The following is an 8,707-nucleotide window of genomic DNA, read 5'->3' as shown; positions in this document are numbered from 1 at the left end:
TGGGTGGGGCACCAAGTGAATTAGATATGGCAGTAACTTGTAGAAGGAGGGTAGACAACTCATCCTGGTGTGCAAGAGACCTTGCCAGTTTTGATGGTGAAGGTCCCACTTCCCAGGAAATCCCTCAGTCTCAGGCAAGAGGTTAAAATCATTATAACCATATTTTAAATAGAATTTTTATTTTAAAATTTATTTTTGGCTGTGCTGGGTCTTTGTTGCTATTGGGCTTTTTCTCCAGTTTCAGCAAGTGGGGGCTACTCTTCACTGCAGTACACAGCTTCTCATTGCAGTGGATTTTCTTGTTGCAACTTGAGGGTTCTAGGGTACTGACTCAGCAATTGTGGCACATGGGCTTAGTTGCTCTGATACATGTGGGGTCTTCCCAGGTAAAACCTGTGTCTCCTGCATTAGCAGGTGGATTCTTGAGCCATCAGGGAATCCTCATTAGAAGAATTTTAATAGGAACTGGAAACTTTTAAAAGAGAATAGAAAACTACTATAATGTTACAATGGAATATTACTCAGCCATAAAAAAGAATGAAATGATATCATTTGCAGCAGCACTGATAAGCCTAGAAATACCATGTGATACCACTTCTACGTGTAATCTAAAATATGGTAAGAATGAACTTACTTATGAAACAGAGGCAGACTCACAGACATAGAAAACAAACTTATGGTTACCAAAGGGGAAGAGAGTGGAGGAGGGATAAATTAGTAGTTTGGGATTAGCAGATACAGACTACTGGGTTGGCCAAAACATCCAGAGATATTATGGAAAGACCTGAACGAACATTTTGGCCAACTCAACGCTATACACAAAATAGATAACAAGGTCCTACTGTATAGCATAGAGAACTATATTCAGCATCAAAAAATTATGAAAAAATATGAGAAAGAATATATACATATGTGCATCTACATATATATGTATACATACATATTTGTATTTATGTATATACGCATAGTATATCATACCCATATATTTTTCATATAGCTGAATCACCTTGCTGTATATTACAAGCTAATACAACATGTAAATCAACTATACTTCAATAATAAATACAACGTTATATGTCAATTATATCTCACTTTCAAAAACAAATTAAAACCGGCATGTTGCAAAAGCACTATTTCAAATTTCATACCAAAAAAAAAGAAAGCAAGAAAAAGAAAATGTAACTACTGCATCCCTTGGGTTAGGGATAGCTGAAAAGCATAGTAGAAATCAACAGATGTTTACTGACTTTCTATTGAGGGGAGATGAACATATTCCTGTCATTGATAAGTTGCAATCTGATTTAAGGAATAAGAAATAAACCAGTATAAAGTTAAATCAAAATATAGCTACATGTCAGTTCACGATAAGAGAAATGATGATACAAAATGGTTAATAGCCCATCAATTTTCCATTTTAGAGTTGCTATGGGAATGGAGTTCAGAGGAAAGGAAGAGCTCTCACTGGGAAACAGTTATAAAGTGGCCCTACTTCAGGGTGGTTCACAAGAACTGGTGGGACTTTGAATCTCAGCAGTGGTGTTGGAGAAGACTCTTGAGAGTCCCTTGGACTGCAAGGAGATCCAACCAGTCCATCCTAAAGGAAATTAGTCCTGAATATTCATTTGAAGGACTGATGTTGAAGCTGAAACTCCAATACTTTGGTCACCTGATGTGAAGAGCTGGCTCTTTTAAAAAGACCCTGATGCTGGGAATGATTGAGGGCAGGAGGAGAAGGGGACGACAGAGGATGAGATGGTTGGATGGTGTCACAGACTCAATGGTCATGAGTTTGGGTAAACTCCGGGAGTTGGTGATGGACAGGGAGGCCTGGCGTGCTACAGTCCATGGGGTCACAAAGAGCCAGACACGACTAAGTGACTGAACTGAACTGAGTGATAGGAGGAGACTATACAGGTGTTGGTACAGCACAGGTGAAGCACAGGGGTGGGAGCAGCATTAGGCAAGTCCAGGGGACAGGCAACAGCATCTTTAGAGGAGGTGAGGGAGAGAAGGAGGCATGCAGTTAGCCTTAATACATATTCACACAAAGCTCTGCAGAAGCACACACTCTCTTAAGCTTGGGTTGGGAGACCATTTGTCAAGACCACTGTCTTTCCCTTGAGTGAAGAAATACTACCTTTCCTCCTAAATCTTTCCTTTATATTTTCTGTAGAAGAATTTCCAAAGTCTATGTTTAAACCCTAAATACAATGGCTGTCTTAGCTCTTTGTTTTGATTAACTAGTGTTGGGGGACAAAGCTCTCTAAAACCTGCTGTGGGCTGCCTCCCAGCCTGATGGCCTCAGGGGAATCCACCTTCCTCCTCAGCAGCAGGCTGCCCCAGAGCACATACAGCACAAGTTCTCAGGTCTTCATAAGTTCCAGGCCCCAAACCTAGCCATCACCATTTCTGCCTCATCCTTTGAGTTAAAACAGGCCCAGAGCCCCCTGAGAATCAAGAACAGTGGTCTACATAGGACACGAATGCCAGAGGCCTGGCTCCTCTGGGGCTACCAGCATGGCAGCCTATCAGGCTCCTCTTGAAGCTTCTATTTCAAGGCTCTTCTGTTAAATCTCTCTTTTACCACGATGTTTTACCTAACATCTAATTGTATGCACCTCTGCTTAGAGGAGGAAGGCAGCCAACCGTCTGTTTTCGGGGAGAACAGAACCTAAACAGGAAGTTAGGTCTGCTGAATCTTAAAAGGGACAGCTGTGTAAAGACTGACCCAGGCCCTGAGGCTGGGCGGGGACCCAAGCCCAGGACAGAGGATCTGGAAAGGGAATCTAGGGTTTGGATTTAAGACGTAAGGGCTGGCCAGCAGCCCGTGTGCTTCCAGCAGGAGCGCCGTGGGGTTCTTGTTCACATCTGCAAGGAGAGGTACCAAAGGCAGAAAATTCCCCCGAGTCACCCGCGGCATGCTGGCTGCCTGACTGCCGGAAATCCGAGAGCTCCCCAGGTGAAGTCAAACTCCTGGCAAGACGGAGAAGATTTGAGCCTAGAGAGCTGTCCTGGATTCCTGGGTCTGTTGATGCCAGATGAATTTTATCCGTGTTTCATCCTGCAGTTTCATAGAATTATTGACAATCACTCTCTGCCCTGCTTTCCTTTATCTTTCTCCTATCCTGAGCGACTTCACTTTCACTTTTCACTTTCACACATTGGAGAAGGAAATGGCAACCCACTCCAGTGTTCTTGCCTGGAGAATCCCAGGGACGGGGGAGCCTGGTGGGCTTCCGTCTACGGGGTCACACAGAGTCGGACACGACTGAAGTGACTTAGCAGTAGCAGCATCCCCTCCCCACCCCACCCCCAACCTCTTTCCTTTGAGACATCAGGTGGAGAGTTGAGGTGAATAAGCACCGATCTCAGAAAGCCTTCACATGGGCAGACTGTACAGAGCCCTCCTCTTTTGTAAAATTTGCTTCCCTCCATTCACACCAGTCACTCATCCCGACTGCCTGCCCCCTGCAGGCATTCCACTCCTATGTGATGGATAGTCTGTTGAATATACATACCTCCTTATACTAGATGGAATGTTGTGTTTGTGCTTAAAATACAGAAGGAAGAAAGGGGACCCAGTTAAGCTTCTTTCCCCTTATTTATTTATTTATTCATTTGATTGAACTAGGTCTTAGTTCCAGGATGTGGAATCTTTTTTAGTTGTCGCATGTGGGATCTAGTCCCCTGACGGGAGATCTAACCTTGGCCCCCTGCACTGGGAGCGCAGAGTCTTAGCTATTGGACCACCTGGGAAGTCCCTGTTTTCCCCTTTTGAGCAGCTTTGCAGATATCCTGCTCAACAACTGCTCCCATCTCATCAGCCAGAACCACTCACTCCTGAAAACCTGAGATGCTGGGAAAAGTAATCCACCATCCGTACGGAACTGACCATACTGATGTTTGCAGTAAAACAAATGTTCACCAGTGGGGAAGCAGGGGAAATGGCTGTGGGTAGACATCCAGCTACCTCTGTCACCTGTGGCAGAGATTGCCTGCTCTCTGGGGGCCCCGATGCAGGGACAGAGGCAAGGAAACAGGAAGGCTGGAGAGAGGAAGCTGGCTCAGCTCCATCTCGTCTGCATCTACTTCCTTAGGAGCTGTGATAATACAAAGTAACCACAAGGGAGATTCCCTATAAATGTGCTGTCGCCCTAGAGGGAATATGGCCACCTCATCTTGGGATAACTGTAAAAACAAGGGAAGAGTAGGTAATGGGTAGGGATAGAATAAGAACTACAAGAAAGGGGGAGGAGGGTTTCCTTCACATCATTTTCTTCCTTGCCATCACTTGAAAAATATTCCCAGTGTTATTTTTCAATGAATATGTTTGTCAAGTAAATCCAAATTTAAAGATAACACATTTTTGATGAACATTTTGTATTCACCACATAAACCCAAATGAAGAAGGAAACACTTCAAAGTGCTAAACTAAAAAATAAATAACAAGAAAAACTCTGTCCAAGCTCATCTCAGCTGAGCTTCAGTCCCAGTTATTGAACAAGTGATGTACCCCTTGCTGTAGCTTAGAAACAAATGAACAGTCATTGATCGTAACTTTGATGTTTTGGGGAATATCACTAAATTACACTGCCAGCTTTCCTGGGTCTCCAGCTAACAGACAGCAAATCTTCTCAGAATTTTTAGCCTTCATAATCACACGAGCCAATCCCTCACAAGAAATCTCCACGAATCTATACGTACCTCTGCCTCTATCTCTGGTTCTGACTCTGTCTTTACTTCTATCCTATTTGTTCTGTCTCTGGAGAACTTTGACTAATACAGTGATCTTTGGGAGCAATTGCTGGTGTTTTCATTATCCTGGTTCTAAGATGCTAATCCCAGCAAGGCAAATTTCTCTGGATTTCTTTTTGATACTTTTTTCTGTCTAGACATTTGTGTGGATTTATTCTTACACACCTATTTATTCTTGTACCTGCAATTATCTCTCAAGCACAGAGAAGGGACATTTCACCACCCCCCATTTTTTTCTCCCTCTGTGAAACCTGCAAGAGAAGTCCCTGGGCGTCTACGTACCCATTGCATTTCAAGCTCTAGCACTAAGTTCCTGCTAATGCTATACTGTACAGAAGGAAATGGCAACCCAAGAATACTCTGGTATTCTTGCCTGGGAAATCCCATGAACAGAGGAGTCTGGTGGGCCACAGTCCATGGTTTCACAAGAGTCAGACACAACTTAGCAACTGAACCACCACCAACCCTATACTGAGATGAACTAGTGATTGCCTTGTTTTCTTGATGTAGAGTCAACAAGCATTTCTTTGGCTCTTGGCAAAAACTTACTTTGCTGTTCAGTCGCTAAGTCATGTCTGACTCTTTTCGACCCCCTGGACTGTAGAACACCAGGCTTCCCTGTCCTTTACCATTTCCCAGAATTTGCTCAAACTCATGTCTATTGAGTTGATGATGCCATCCAACCATCTCATCCTCTGTCATCCCCTTCTCCTGCTGCCCTCAATCTTTCCCAGCATCAGGGTCTTTTCCAGTGAGTTGGCTGTTGGTATCAGGTGGCCAAAGTATTGGAGCTCCAGCTTCAGCATCAGTCCTTCCAATGAATATTCAAGACTGATTTCCTTTAGGATTGACTGGTTTGATCTTGTTGTCCAAGGGACTCTAAAGAGTCTTCTCCAGCATCAATTTTTTGGTGTTCAGCCTTCTTTATGGTCCAACTCTCACACCTGTACATGAATACTGGGAAAACCATAGCTTCGACTATACAGGCCTTTGTTGGCAAAGTGGTCTTTGCTTTTAAAAAAAAATTTTTTTTTCAAATTTAATGTTTATTTTTCACAAGATAAATAATCCTTTAAAATACATCTCCCTACTTTGGAAAGCACCAAAAAATTTGGTTAGATGCCACAAAGTAGGTAGACAATGCCTTAATCGTATGCATGTTGTCACACCCGAGAGCCTCTTCCATCCTTGTCAAGGGGAGTGATAACCTTTTCTCCTTTCATACAACACATCTCTGCTTTTTAATACACTGTGTAGGTTTTTCATAGCTTCTCTTCCAAGGAGCAGGTGTCTTTGAATTACATGGCTGCAGTCACCATCTGCAGTGATTTTGGAGTCCAAGATAATAAAATCTGCCACTGTTTCCACTTTTTCTCCATCTATTTGCCATGAAGTGATGGGACCGGATGCCATGATCCTAGTTAGGCTGAGAAATTGACAGAGCCATTGGCAAGAAGGGTGAAGAGCAAAGAAGTGCTAAGTTTCCAAAAACACCGAAGTTACAGTCAATGACTGTAGCATTGTTTCTAAGCTACTGCAAGGGGTACATCACTTGTTCAATAACTAGGACAGAAGCACAACTGAGGTGAATTTGGAGAGAAATAAATCTTCTTCACCCCATTTGAGAAGACCCAATGAAGTAGGACAACGATGGGCTGCTCTGGCAGTCAATCTTTTTAGGAAATCTTGGGACACACCTTCATAACCTTGCCAGAGCCATTACTAGCTCTTTGCTTTGAAAAGTGGGGGCTACTTCCTGTGGTAATTAGATTTAATTCAGCAGTATCTTCTCATCAGAAAACCCAAGCCTCCAAGTTTCTTTGGAAACCACACCATTCACTCGGTTCCAACAAGTCTGTCTCTTCTCATTGGATGTCTATGTCTAATTTCTTCACGCCAACATATAGGTGTACGACAGTCTCATAATTACACAGTCCTCTGCATCACAAGGCCAGGAAGCAATTTGGTGAGTTGGCACATGCCCCAGGGTTTACTTCTATTGTTGTCCAATTCAGCTCTCTTCTTACTTAGAAAAGCACCAAATAATCCCAGAGAGAAAACTGCTGCCAAGCAAGCCAGGATAATTCTCATAGTGTCAGTGACTACTACGAGGAAGTGGGAGGAAGGGAAAACATCTCTATCCTCCTGTCACAGCCTTCCCAGGTCCAGAACTGAATCCTATTCATGCACAAGTACAGTAGGTCCAAGGCAAATCCCACAAAGAATCTGCACCCTAGGCTCCTCTATTTTTTTTCTCTATGCATGGAGTCCCTATCCCAATCTCCAGGTACCTGTTACTCTCTTCTTCTCCACCTTATCACCTCTTAATTGTAGAAGGAAGGATAAAATCTGCCTTGGAGAGTCAGGAAAGCCTTTCACAGAGGAGGGAATGATTGAACCAGGACACGAAGGGCGTGTGGGCACTGCCAGCTACACATCGGGATGGGGCAGAGAGAAAAGAACATGCAAAGGCAGGAAGGTCTAGCACATTTGAGGAGTTACAAAGAGTTTGATGCTCTAGCATCAAATACAACAAGGAAGGATTTATGAAAGTATGAAGTTGGTATAAGACAAGGAAGTTTAGATAGAGAAGGACTCTGTTATATTGTCCTAGATGAAGATCCATTGAAAGTTAGCAGAGAATTAATATCTAGAGCTGCTTTAGAGGCACTGTGGTACATGATAAGGGTGGGCAGGAGCTGGGTCTGAAGTCATGGAGACCAGTAAAGGAGGATAGTGTTCATCCAGGAGAGAAATGATGAAAATCTGTGGGAAAAAAGGGCAGAAATTATAGGAACAGACAGGGAATTGTAAAGTAATTAGCTTCCAATTAAAATAAATAAATTTATATTAAAAGAAAATAACAGACAGGGAAAGGTAAGTCTAAGAAAGATTTCAAGAGCTGATGACCAGGACTTGATTGTTTGATGCAGGATCTGTGGGAGAAGGGCTTCCCAGGTGGCACTCCAGTATTCTTGTCTGGAGAATCCCATTGACAGAGGAGCCCAGCAGGCTACAGTTCATAGGGTCACTTAGCACACACCTGCTGTCGGAAAAAGGGAATCTTGGATGATCCCTGGTTCTCCGGTTTCAATGTTTGAGTAGATGTGTGACATCCATTGAGACTGGAAGAAATGAAGAGCACGTCTTCAGGGGAAGATGAGGATCTTAGCTTTGAATATGCTGAACTCCAGGAAACATTCACTAGACAGTTGGACACAAGGGCTTGGAAGTTAGAAAAAGTTGGTATTGGAAATTCAAGCTGAAACCCCTCTGCGTATGGATGGTAGTTGAAGACCTGGGAAAGAAAATTTACCCAGGGAGAATGAATAGCATCAAAAAGAAAAAAGGGCCAAAGAAGGACCAATAGCTGCAAGATGTAGGAGGTACATAGTAGAAGAGAAACCTACTAAAGACTGAAAAGTGACTGGAGAGATAGGAAGAGAATTGAGGTGAGTGAGAGGTGACATGAAAACCAGGGACATGAAGAAGATTCATTCCCATCATGGAGGGGTTTGTAATCCACTGGATCAGTTAGACCAAGAGGGAAATGCATCTCTGTGTACAAGGAAGGTTACTCTGGGCCAAAGAGCTGGAAGATCTAGGGGTTTCTTTCTTGTTTTTCCACTTTTGCACAACTCTTCTCCCAAGGCCTAAATTCTCTTTCTATAAAACAGGCAACTATGAAATTACCTTATTATATATAATAATATAATTGCATATAATGTAATTAGCAGGGTTGTTTTCTTAGATGAATGAAGTTATGTCTATAGGATTCTTTGATGTCATAAGGAAAGAGAGTATTCTCATTTTTCTTTCTCATTATATTTTCATCATCTGTAAAATTAATAGCTTTCAACATTTGTTACCTTCACTCTGTACTGAAAAACAAAACTAGATCTTAAATTTCTTGACCTCTAGATATGGCCTCTGAGAAGCAAGTTTCAAATGA

The 8,707-nt window shown here is 42.7% G+C and overlaps 1 non-coding gene across 1 annotated transcript; it reads right to left on the bottom strand.

The window, feature by feature from the left end:
• Positions 1–5,858: 5,858 nt before the first annotated feature.
• On the bottom strand, positions 5,859–5,985 carry LOC129562232 (U6atac minor spliceosomal RNA). Its single transcript, XR_008687151.2, has one exon. It is a non-coding gene; the product is annotated as a U6atac minor spliceosomal RNA (small nuclear RNA).
• Positions 5,986–8,707: the final 2,722 nt, after the last annotated feature.

Source organism: Moschus berezovskii, chromosome 5, assembly GCF_049115385.1.
Source record: "Moschus berezovskii isolate FMDL1 chromosome 5, NW_MosBer_1.0, whole genome shotgun sequence".
Taxonomy (NCBI): domain Eukaryota; kingdom Metazoa; phylum Chordata; class Mammalia; order Artiodactyla; family Moschidae; genus Moschus; species Moschus berezovskii.
The sequence above is the reverse complement of the archived record's forward strand: the minus strand, read 5'-3'. Positions and strand labels throughout refer to the sequence as shown.